Source organism: Amia ocellicauda, unplaced genomic scaffold (genome assembly GCF_036373705.1).
Source record: "Amia ocellicauda isolate fAmiCal2 unplaced genomic scaffold, fAmiCal2.hap1 HAP1_SCAFFOLD_31, whole genome shotgun sequence".
NCBI classification, from domain to species: Eukaryota; Metazoa; Chordata; class Actinopteri; order Amiiformes; family Amiidae; genus Amia; species Amia ocellicauda.
This window is the reverse complement of record NW_027102876.1, coordinates 941,517-952,354: the sequence shown is the minus strand read 5'-3', so window position 1 is coordinate 952,354 and position 10,838 is coordinate 941,517.

Genomic DNA, 10,838 nt, shown 5'->3' with positions numbered 1-10,838 from the left:
CAGCAGACTTGATATTTTCACACCCTGCTACCTCCCCAACCGCTAACACACACTGCTCTAGGGGGCAGAACTGCACCGGAGCGATCTTGACTCCATGGCGTCGGGTCAGTTTTTCAAAAGACGCATTCAGGGGGTCCGACCCCCCGACCCGGGAAGAACTACCGGTACTCCCCCCTCCCCTCCCCTGTTCCCCCACAATAAGAAAAGCACTGAAAACAGAAGACAAAATAAACAAACTGAAAAAAGTAAAGCAACAAAAAAACGCAGCCAAAGGACAGAGCTCTCAGCAGCACTCCCGCTCACTGCAGACCCCTCCCACACACTCCCAGCTGAGAGAGAGAGAGAGAGAGAGAGAGAGAGTGTTAGTGTCTGTCTGTCTCTCTCTCTCTGTAGATGCATCATAGGGAACATATGTAACAATCTCTCTTTTTGTTTACCAAAAATGAGAATGAACGTATTTCAAGTGGGTGTTGCCTTGGTTGGAAACGTTTTAAGATTATTTATGAAGTGTAAAGTGGATTTGTCTCAGTTCTCCGTAGTTTTCAATGTATGTGCCATTCAGTAGCGTTCATGTTACAGATGTGCCCTATGCAGTGGTAGGGTCAATAAAATGTCAGTAAAACTTTATTTTAGCAATTATGGAGGGGAAGAACTGCAAATAGAGGGTCCCCACTAATTATCTAACTTACCAACAACGTTTCAAATTAGGTCTTGCGAAGCTGCCAAATAATGCTGTATAATCGTATGTGTCTTCATACACCGGCTGCTATAGTCTGATAGCTTTGATTATATATATATATTTTCTCGTGAACCACAAATGCTATTTGCTTGATTTTTACAGAGTATGTTATAAATACCATTCTTATGAAGCCTGACAAATTGTATGCTGTAATTATGAATATTTTCAAATCATTTGTTTGTTTTTCCTAACATGTTACAAATGTTCCCTATGTGAAAGATGCATTATATCTTAATAACGTCTAAACAATTAAAGATATACAGATTATTATTTTTGGTAAAGTTATAATACATTGCTATTAACTATGTGTGTCAGTAAAAGTTTAAATTTCCTAAAGGATTTTTATTGATCTTGCAAAATAAGTGTTTAGGGAACATTTGTAACATAGAGGTGGGTTAGCCACCGGCTAAGGGCAGCGGCTCCGGCTCCAGCACCGTCACCATGTCGCTGGAAAAGCGCTAAGTGAGCTCACAGTGAGCTCAGTGTAATGTCTGCTCTGGTGAGCTCACAGTGTGACCTAGTCGTGAGTTCACGTCTTCACTGGGTAGTCCTTGACAACTTAATTGACTCAAATCTTGGGCTTAATTGGTCAAAATGACCATTGGTTGAAGGTACTCAGGGACTGATGTGTAGAGAGACTTATTAAACCTGCAGGATTGTGGTTTTCCCAGATCAGAATTAACCAGATCACCACAAAGGAACATGGTAGGTGCTATTGCAACACAGATTACACAAATACATTGAAATCCAAGTTTGCAGTGGTCCTTGGGCCATTGGGTGGTGATCCAGATCACTTCAGCAGGAATTTTGCAGTGGTCTGGACTACAACTCTCTCTCTCTCTCTCTCTCTCTCTCTCTCTCTCTCAATTCAGTGCATTTGAATTGTCAAAGCAATTGGACATGCATACATACATACATACATATACACTCACCTAAAGGATTATTAGGAACACCTGTTCAATTTCTCATTAATGCAATTATCTAACCAACCAATCACATGGCAGTTGCTTCAATGCATTTAGGGGTGTGGTCCTGGTCAAGACAATCTCCTGAACTCCAAACTGAATGTCTGAATGGGAATGAAAGGTGATTTAAGCAATTTTGAGCGTGGCATGGTTGTTGGTGCCAGACGGGCCGGTCTGAGTATTTCACAATCTGCTCAGTTACTGGGATTTTCACGCACAACCATTTCTAGGGTTTACAAAGAATGGTGTGAAAAGGGAAAAACATCCAGTATGCGGCAGTCCTGTGGGCGAAAATGCCTTGTTGATGCTAGAGCTCAGAGGAGAATGGGCCGACTCGATTCAAGCTGATAGAAGAGCAACTTTGACTGAAATAACCACTCGTTACAACCGAGGTATGCAGCAAAGCATTTGTGATGCCACAACACGTACAACCTTGAGGCGGATGGGCTACAACAGCAGAAGACCCCACTGGGTACCACTCATCTCCACTACAAATAGGAAAAAGAGGCTACAATTTGCACAAGCTCACCAAAATTGGACAGTTGAAGACTGGAAAAATGTTGCCTGGTCTGATGAGTCTCGATTTCAGAGTCAGAATTTGGCGTAAACAGAATGAGAACATGGATCCATCATGCCTTGTTACCACTGTGCAGGCTGGTGGTGGTGGATGTAATGGTGTGGGGGATGTTTTCTTGGCACACTTTAGGCCCCTTAGTGCCAATTGGGCATCGTTTAAATGCCACGGCCCGTTGTTTCTGACCATGTCCATCCCTTTATGACCACCATGTACCCATCCTCTGATGGCTACTTCCAGCAGGATAATGTACCATGTCACAAAGGTCGAATCATTTCAAATTGGTTTCTTGAACATGACAATGAGTTCACTGTACTAAACTGGCCCCCACAGTCACCAGATCTCAACCCAATAGAGCATCTTTGGGATGTGGTGTGTAGCGTTATGTTGGGTGTATTTGGATAAGAGTATTTGGGCTCTGAGCTGAAGCACGGATCTAAAGAAGACCTCTCCCCCCCAAAGTTATCAGATTTCCTTAGCTCATCAGCTTGGAACTGGTTTGCATCAAAGTGACAGTTTTGGGGAGGATGGCACCGAGAAGAGGCCAAATAGTTTGTTATTCTGCTATGAGATGTCTGGAGAAAGGGGCCTGTGGGTGATAAAAACTCTTTGAAGTGGATGAGAGCCGAAATCCCGACATAGAGCTACGAACCCAGGCCAACCGGCATTTCCAAAAGATGGCATGGATTGACATCAGTCATAAATCCAAAGTCACAAAAGATTAAGTCTGTTTTAGTTACTTGTGATAAATTGTTGATATCCTAAGCGTTGGCATTAGAGTCATTAGGTGATTAATCGAGTACTGTTCTGTTGGGTTGTTACTGAATAGCCAAAACAATGATTACCCAAATGTCCCCATGTGAAGCATTGATTGTTAAGGTACCAGGAACAGAGATTCCTGAATTCCTTGGACGCCTAGGCAGTTTGGACTTTGAAGTAGAGTCGCGTCGAACTCAGTTGGTAAACGACACTACGACGCAACTCGAAAAAGAGTCGATAGAGGTGATGAAAGTTATGGCTAGCTTAGCACTTGCGAGCTCAAGGGTAGTGAACTGGATCATAAGCAAGTTTGAAAAACTGAAAAAGCTAGGAGAAAAGTATGCTAAAGCGAAAGAAGAAAGAGCCAAACGGCATGGAATGGTTTTAGAATTTGAAGGAAAGCTAGATACTTGTGGAAAACAAGTCATTGTGTTGAATGCTGAAAAAGAGGACTTAATTGAACAGAGAGAGCAATTAGGAAATGATTTAAGACAATGTCAAGTTGAATTGGAAACAACTCTGATCCAAGTAAAAGGTCTGCAAAATGACAGATGTAAAGCGGTTGAAAATGAAAGGATAGTTTTGAAGGACCGGGATGTTTTGGAAATGCGTCTTTGCAAAACAGTCAGGGAGAAAGATTTGGGCACTGTAAAAATGGAGATACTCGAAGGCGAGGTCATACATTTAAAAAGGGACAGTGAAGAAATGAGGAGAGTAAATCAGGTGCTTAGGGGAGAACTCAAATCAACTGAAGTTGAAAATGAGCGTCTCAAGCAACAAATAGGGGCCCTGAAAGCTGCCTCTTGGTGGGCTGCAAAGCTGACACCTGACAGCATAAAGGAACAGCCGGAACCGGCCAATGCACGGAGTCGCACACCGTCTCCACATTTAGGCCCCGGGTTGCCTCGTCCTGATCGTACCCCTCCCTGTAGTCTTTCTCCATCCAGGGTAAGAAGCTCGTCGCACAGACGAACTTCCTCTCCCGAGAGTCCAGACCGAAAGGTTAACATGCGCCAGTTGAGAGAACTGGCTAAAGATTGTGAAACCTTTAACCCAGCAGACAAGGAAGGAAATGTGGAAGCGTATATTAAGGACATTAAGTATGCTTTGAGTTTCTATCCTGAGGCTACGGAGAAGGAAAAGGTTCTCCTAATCCGCAAAACTACCTCTCGCCAAGTCCATTCTTGGATGGAGAGGCAAGGGTCCATGGTCTGCGATAGGTTTCAACGCTTGTGCAGAGCATTAGTTAGGGACTATTCCAGGTTCATTGATCCAGTGGCAGCAGTGACTGCCGCACACCAGATCAAACAGGGTAAGCATGAGTCCCCCCGTGATTACTATGAAAAGCTTAGGAAAACCTATTTTGCGGGTCAAGATCGACCCGGGGCCGAGGAAGAGGTGAGCTTTAAAGGGTTGTTTGTTGCTAATTTGTTCCCAACGATTAAGGAAATGATCATATTACATGCAGACGCAACGTATATGAACATAGCTGAAATTCGAAAAAATGGCACAGAAAGCTTGGGAAAGCAAGTACAATAGCACTTCTGATCGTAAAGATTCAAGCACCCAAGTACTGGCAAGGCGCTCTGAGAGCCCTATTTCTCCACTGGAGTTAGAGGGGACAGAGATTCAAAGAAGGAAAGAACCTCCCAAGGATGGAATCCAAGACACCCAGGCTTACAATAAAAAAAAGAAATCTGCTCCTAGCCTAGGTGGGTTAACTCAGTCTCTGAGCAATGTTGCAGTTTCTGAGCTACTGCTACGCTTAGCTCTGCTCCCTTTGCCCCCTCTTCCCAAACTGGAAGTTAGTAGCCAGGGTAAAGGGCCGGACTCGCCACCTAAGGAATGACTAGCTCTGGAACCACCCCCTGTCCCCGCCTCTGTGTTTTTGATTGGATGTGAGGAACAGCAGGGGGGTTTCTCTGACACATCAGCCCACTGGGACCTCCCAGTGGGGGAAGTTGCCTGCAGGCAAGCTGAACCTTTGGTGATGTTACTGGGTGATCTGACACAGAGAGGCAGAGCCAAGCAAGTTTACATAGAAGTGACCATTGAGAATGTGTGGGAGTGAGGAGCCTTGTTGGACACTGGGGCTGAAATTTGTTTAATGTCTGCCACCACAATGGGCAACCTGAAACAAATTATGGAAACCTCAGACCAACGACTGAAAGTGGAAGCTTGTAGTGTGAACATTACAAGTTACACAGAGACTAAGGCACAGCTCACTCAAAAGGCATTGTTAGAGTTCACCTTTGGGAAGATTAAGTTGGTTCATCCAGTTTATATTTCCAAATTTGAAACAGAGAAGTTGATCATTGGTCAGGATCTATTGAACAGGTTGTGGGCTCAAGTTGAATCACCAAAGCCGGTGGAATTGAATGACAGATATGATACAGCCACCAAGGTACAACTTCCCAATGAGACCATTTTTTGTGCATGTCCCTAAAGGGGGCACCGGCTTACCATGTAAGCCAACCATTCGAACCCAGGTCCCTACCAACTATTATAGACATAGTGAAGGTCAGGTGCCTGAATAACACCTGAATTCCCAGTCACCTCCCTCTGTTAATCAACTTCCACCTATTGGTTACCGTCAGTAACCATACTCAATACTGAGTAATACCAATTGTTTTTTTGTTTTAATGTACTTGTGTTATAATATGTAACCTGTATATGTGCTAGTATAGGATTGTCAATTTGATTGGAATACATTCTGCTTAAATAATGAACTATTAGTTTGTTTTCTTTGATTTCTCGGGGTCATGAATGGTGAAGTCCACTGTTGAATTCTGTTACATAACTTTGAGATAAATGCTTAACGTCTTATTTTGTCTTGAAGGGGATAACGCCCTAGTCGACCTCAGTCCCATTCAAGAAAGGGGGTATGTAGCGTTATGTTGGGTGTATTTGGATAAGAGTATTTGGGCTCTGAGCTGAAGCACGGATCTAAAGAAGACCTCTCCCCCCCAAAGTTATCAGATTTCCTTAGCTCATCAGCTTGGAACTGGTTTGCATCAAAGTGACAGTTTTGGGGAGGATGGCACCGAGAAGAGTCCAAATAGTTTGTTATTCTGCTATGAGATGTCTGGAGAAAGGGGCCTGTAGGTGATAAAAACTCTTTGAAGTGGATGAGAGCCGAAATCCCGACATAGAGCTACGAACCCAGGCCAACCGGCATTTCCAAAAGATGGCATGGATTGACATCAGTCATAAATCAAGCCCCCCTCCAATAGGACACTGGGGGCTGAAACCGAAATCCAATCTCAAGAACTCAGGAACCAATCACCTATTGATCTGATAGACTATAAAGGACAAACACGGCCTTTCTTTCTCTCTCTCTCTCACCTGAACCAGTAACTCGCTGCCACAGCTCAACCTGTAGCTCTGTTGCCCGAACCGGAACCAGAAACCAACCAAGTCTTTGCCGGCAACAGAAGAGTTAAACTGGGAGAAGGAGATTGAGCCGTACAAAGAATTGTTTTAAAGGACTTTATTAAATAAAGAACTTTACAGACTGCGCTGCCCGCCTGTGCCCACCTGATCAGTGGAGTTTTACAGCTGGACAAATGACTAAGTCGACTGAATACGAAAGTGTCAGTCATTTAAATAGCTATTTGAGTTTTAAGAAACTTGACCCTTGGAACAAACAGGGCCCTGCTTTCCTCAAAGACTTTGTCTTCAAGTAACTACAGTGGAAACCTGCTTACAAAGAAGATTTTGTGCACAACCTTGGAGCCTTCAAACCAGTGGAAAATCTGTTTGGAAACGACTCTACTTTCGCGAAACCCCAACTTCCAGGTGCATCGACTGAGTGGAAGTTCTTGGACAAAGCCGAACCGGACTGCCTTTGTTCCAAACCACACGGACCTCGTGCCGTGTGCTGTTATCTGAGCCCGAAGCCAGAGAGGCCTCTCTGCGACGAAGTTCAGATAAGTTTAACAGTTTGGAGTTCATGATTCATGACATTTGAGAAATCAATTAGAAATGTTAATCTGTGATTCATAACTCTAGAATGTGTAATATCATTTAGTTTTCTTAAATATAAATGTGTGTTGCATTAAACTGTTTTGTTGATAATTTTAGAAATAAAATCTGTCAACGCCGAGAAATATCTTCTCATTCCTGTTTAACTGTTTAGTCTGAAATTGACACAAGTTAATAGACACCAGATTATAGGTGGCCCTGCCTATCCTTAATCATTGAATAATAATCAGTTAAGGGAAATTGTGGTAACAAGTAATGATAGGATCTTTCTCTCCACCTAAACGTTAATGAGACTGATATATATATATATAACGAGAAGTTACCTGACATAAATACTAACCTGCGTAGTTATTTAATGTCTGACTAATAATACTAACAAGAGACTCACCTTCATCTTACTAACTGGTATTGTAGTCAATGTGTTTATAACCTCTTTTGTTTAACGATTTGTGTTATCATATGCGATCCCATGGTCTTTGATTTGGTCACGGAAGTGATTTGTCTTTGATTTGTTGATATAGAGTTGAATTTTAATTAGTTTTTCCCTTTTGTATAATTAGTGTAGTGCTACATTTAGTCTTTGTTTTGAATAAATTTGACAATTTATATCTTTGGAATTGGTGTCTGTGTCCAATTATTACAGAAATTGAGTTCTACAAGATTCCAGGATTCGTGATAAGGTGATACTATAAATTCACTTCTTTAATTGAAATTTATAAGTGTACCTTACGCTACAGGTGGAACGGGAGCTTCGTGCCCTGGATGTGCATCCCACAAATCTCCATCAACTGCAAGATGCTATCCTATCAATATGGGCCAACATTTCTAAAGAATGCTTTCAGCACCTTGTTGAATCAATGCCACGTAGAATTAAGGCAGTTCTGAAGGCGAAAGGGGGTCAAACACAGTATTAGTATGGTGTTCCTAATAATCCTTTAGGTGAGTGTATATGGAAAAGGAACAATATGTGTACATCTCTGCATATGGTGCCCTAACAGATGTGCAAGTTACATGACAGACAGACACTCACACACACTTTCAAAGACAGACAGACAGACAGACACTCACACACACTTTCACACACTCACTTTCACAGACAGACAGACACAGACACAGACACACTCACTTTCACACAGAGACAGGCACATTTTCACACAGAGACAGACACACAAACACACACAAACAGACACAGACACACATACTTTGACAGACAGACAGACAGACACATGCATATTATGGGTCTTTGTTGGGTAGTGAAATGGGTAGCATCAGTCGCAGTGTGGGTAATGTCAGGGAGCCAATCATAGTCCCCGTTATTTGCATATATTTGCATTCTGGGAAAAGCAACTAAACACGTTTAGTCATGTATTTGTCCATAGTTTACACATGAGATGAACGAGACAGTATGACGTATTGAGCACCTAGGATTCCTCATGTGTATGTGAGGGGCAGAGGAACCGGATCCCAAGTGTGCGTCCCAGGTGCTATAGGTTTCAAAGCATGCAGGGGAATAGGCACCCCACCCTGACACGTATATAAGTTTGGATAGGGAGATATAAATAGCAATGGGGAGACTCTTGTACTTGGTGTGGCTCTATCCATATAGTGGGGCCAGCAGGTGCAGCAATAGAAGCTCAGCCTGGGGAGACTGGATTTAGCATTTCCTCTCCATTTTGATAACTATCCATAATCATTTCTGCAAAATACTTCTATGATACCTATGTATGTTTTTTACTTGTACTATATTATACTATCAAGTATCAGTGTACACATACAATGTGACCTGTTACATTAATACAGAGGCCACGGAAGGCCAGATCACTAATAGCCACTGTCCCCTGATATTACACTTTTTTACAATCACTTTGGCACTCATTTCAGAACCTTGATGTCATTTTTCAAAACTCTAGACACTAAACTCACACCCGATGATCAAAATGCACATTTTTCAAAACTCTAACACTTTTTTACAATTGCTTGGATACAATACACATCAACCTCAGATCATTTGTTCATTGAACTAAAATGACACAACTTAACATCAAAGTATTACCATTTCAAAATGCAATTCACACATTACATCTGAGATCACTGTCTATTCATTTCATTACAAAGATCTAACTATCAATTGATACAGCTGCTCAAAATGATAAGTGACTGTTGCATTACTCTTAATGCATAGTTTTATGGAAACTGACAAACAGTATTCCATGTTTCGATCATGAAAGTTTCAGGATAATGAGATCCATTGACACCAATAACCGAGGAGCATGGTTTCTTAGGGTTACCATAGACTTGACTGTGTCTTCTTGTTTGTGAAGGAACAGGACTGCGTTTTCCTGTCTGGGTTCCCGCAGGCTTAAGTGGGTTTGACCTACTATTAGAAAAAAAAAAAAAAAAGGAGCGCTAATTAATTGTTCAATATCTGATACGCCGGTGATAATATAAAATAACGTGTTTATAGTTTATAGAAGTTTATAGTGTTTATGGTAAATGAAGAAAAGTCATTAAGTTATATACAAGTTCTATAAATGCAAACATTGAAAAGCATGTTTGTTGTTATTCCTATATAGGATTTAGTATTATTTGTGTTTTCTTGTTTTTTGCTATGTTTTCTCCCCTGTCGTTTATTGTTATTTTGCGGGCTTGCACGCCTTGGTTGTTGTGTACAAAACGATACATAGAAAATGGGAAAACGTGTTACTGTGTGGGAACAGCTCTAGTAAGACGGGCGACCCGCCACTTAAAGGTACACATGTAAGGTACATGTATGATAACTATGGAGTGAAGCGGTGCGTTTGACTGGACAATAGGTGACAGAAAATTAAGGTTTCCAGAAGATGGGACTTTTGATTCAGATAGACTTGAGCACCTAAAAACGGTTTTGCAAAATAGGAATACAAAGCATTAAGAAATGAGAAACCAAAGCTAGCTATCTTAAAACATTTGTTAGAGAAAAGAAAGAAAAGACAACAGGCATAATTCAATCTGAATGCCCCGAAGACAAATTAAAAATATATATATATGTTTTTCAGTATAAATGACAGTCCTCAAGATACTGAAGGAAAATTACTAGATAAGTAATAAATAAGGGTAGTTTGAGACACTGCAGGTCAATATAACATGCCAACCAAAACCATGGTATCTGAATTTACTATGGATATAAATTAATATGTGTCTCTTTGTATGTTTGTACGTTTTCAGTTTGCGCAAGGTAAATGTCCATATTTTGACTTTTTCATGTACTGTATAGTCCAGAATATGACTAAGAGAGTCATAAGTCACAAATAGTTACAGAATGATAGCTAAAAAACGCCAGTTAAATATGTTGTAATAACAGACCTACAAGAAAGTCAGCATTTAACTGTACACAGAATGCTATTGCAAACAGAAATAATAATACAAAATTAAGTTATTTAAATAGGTCTTACGAATACAGAAGTTAAAAGTAACATGTTAGAAATGGAATTAGAGCCAAATTTAGAAATAGGAATCCGAGGCAACCACAAACATTCGGTGAAGGTTTCTTACATATTGATAAATAGATAACCAGATACTCCAGGAAATTAACGATGTGCTCATTTGGAAGCTATGAGTTCCACAATGAAGAGTTTTTAAATCCCTAGTAATAGATCCCTAAATACAATGTGTAGGTAAGAAATTAACTATTGATCAGTTCAATCTGGATTCGGGAACAGTTCTTCTGAACCTGTACTGGTGTAGATTGGACTTCAATAGGAGGAAGTGACACAATAAAGACATGAGCCGCGCAGGAGGACAGTCTTAGTGCCCACGCAGGTTCTTAGTTGGGGAAATC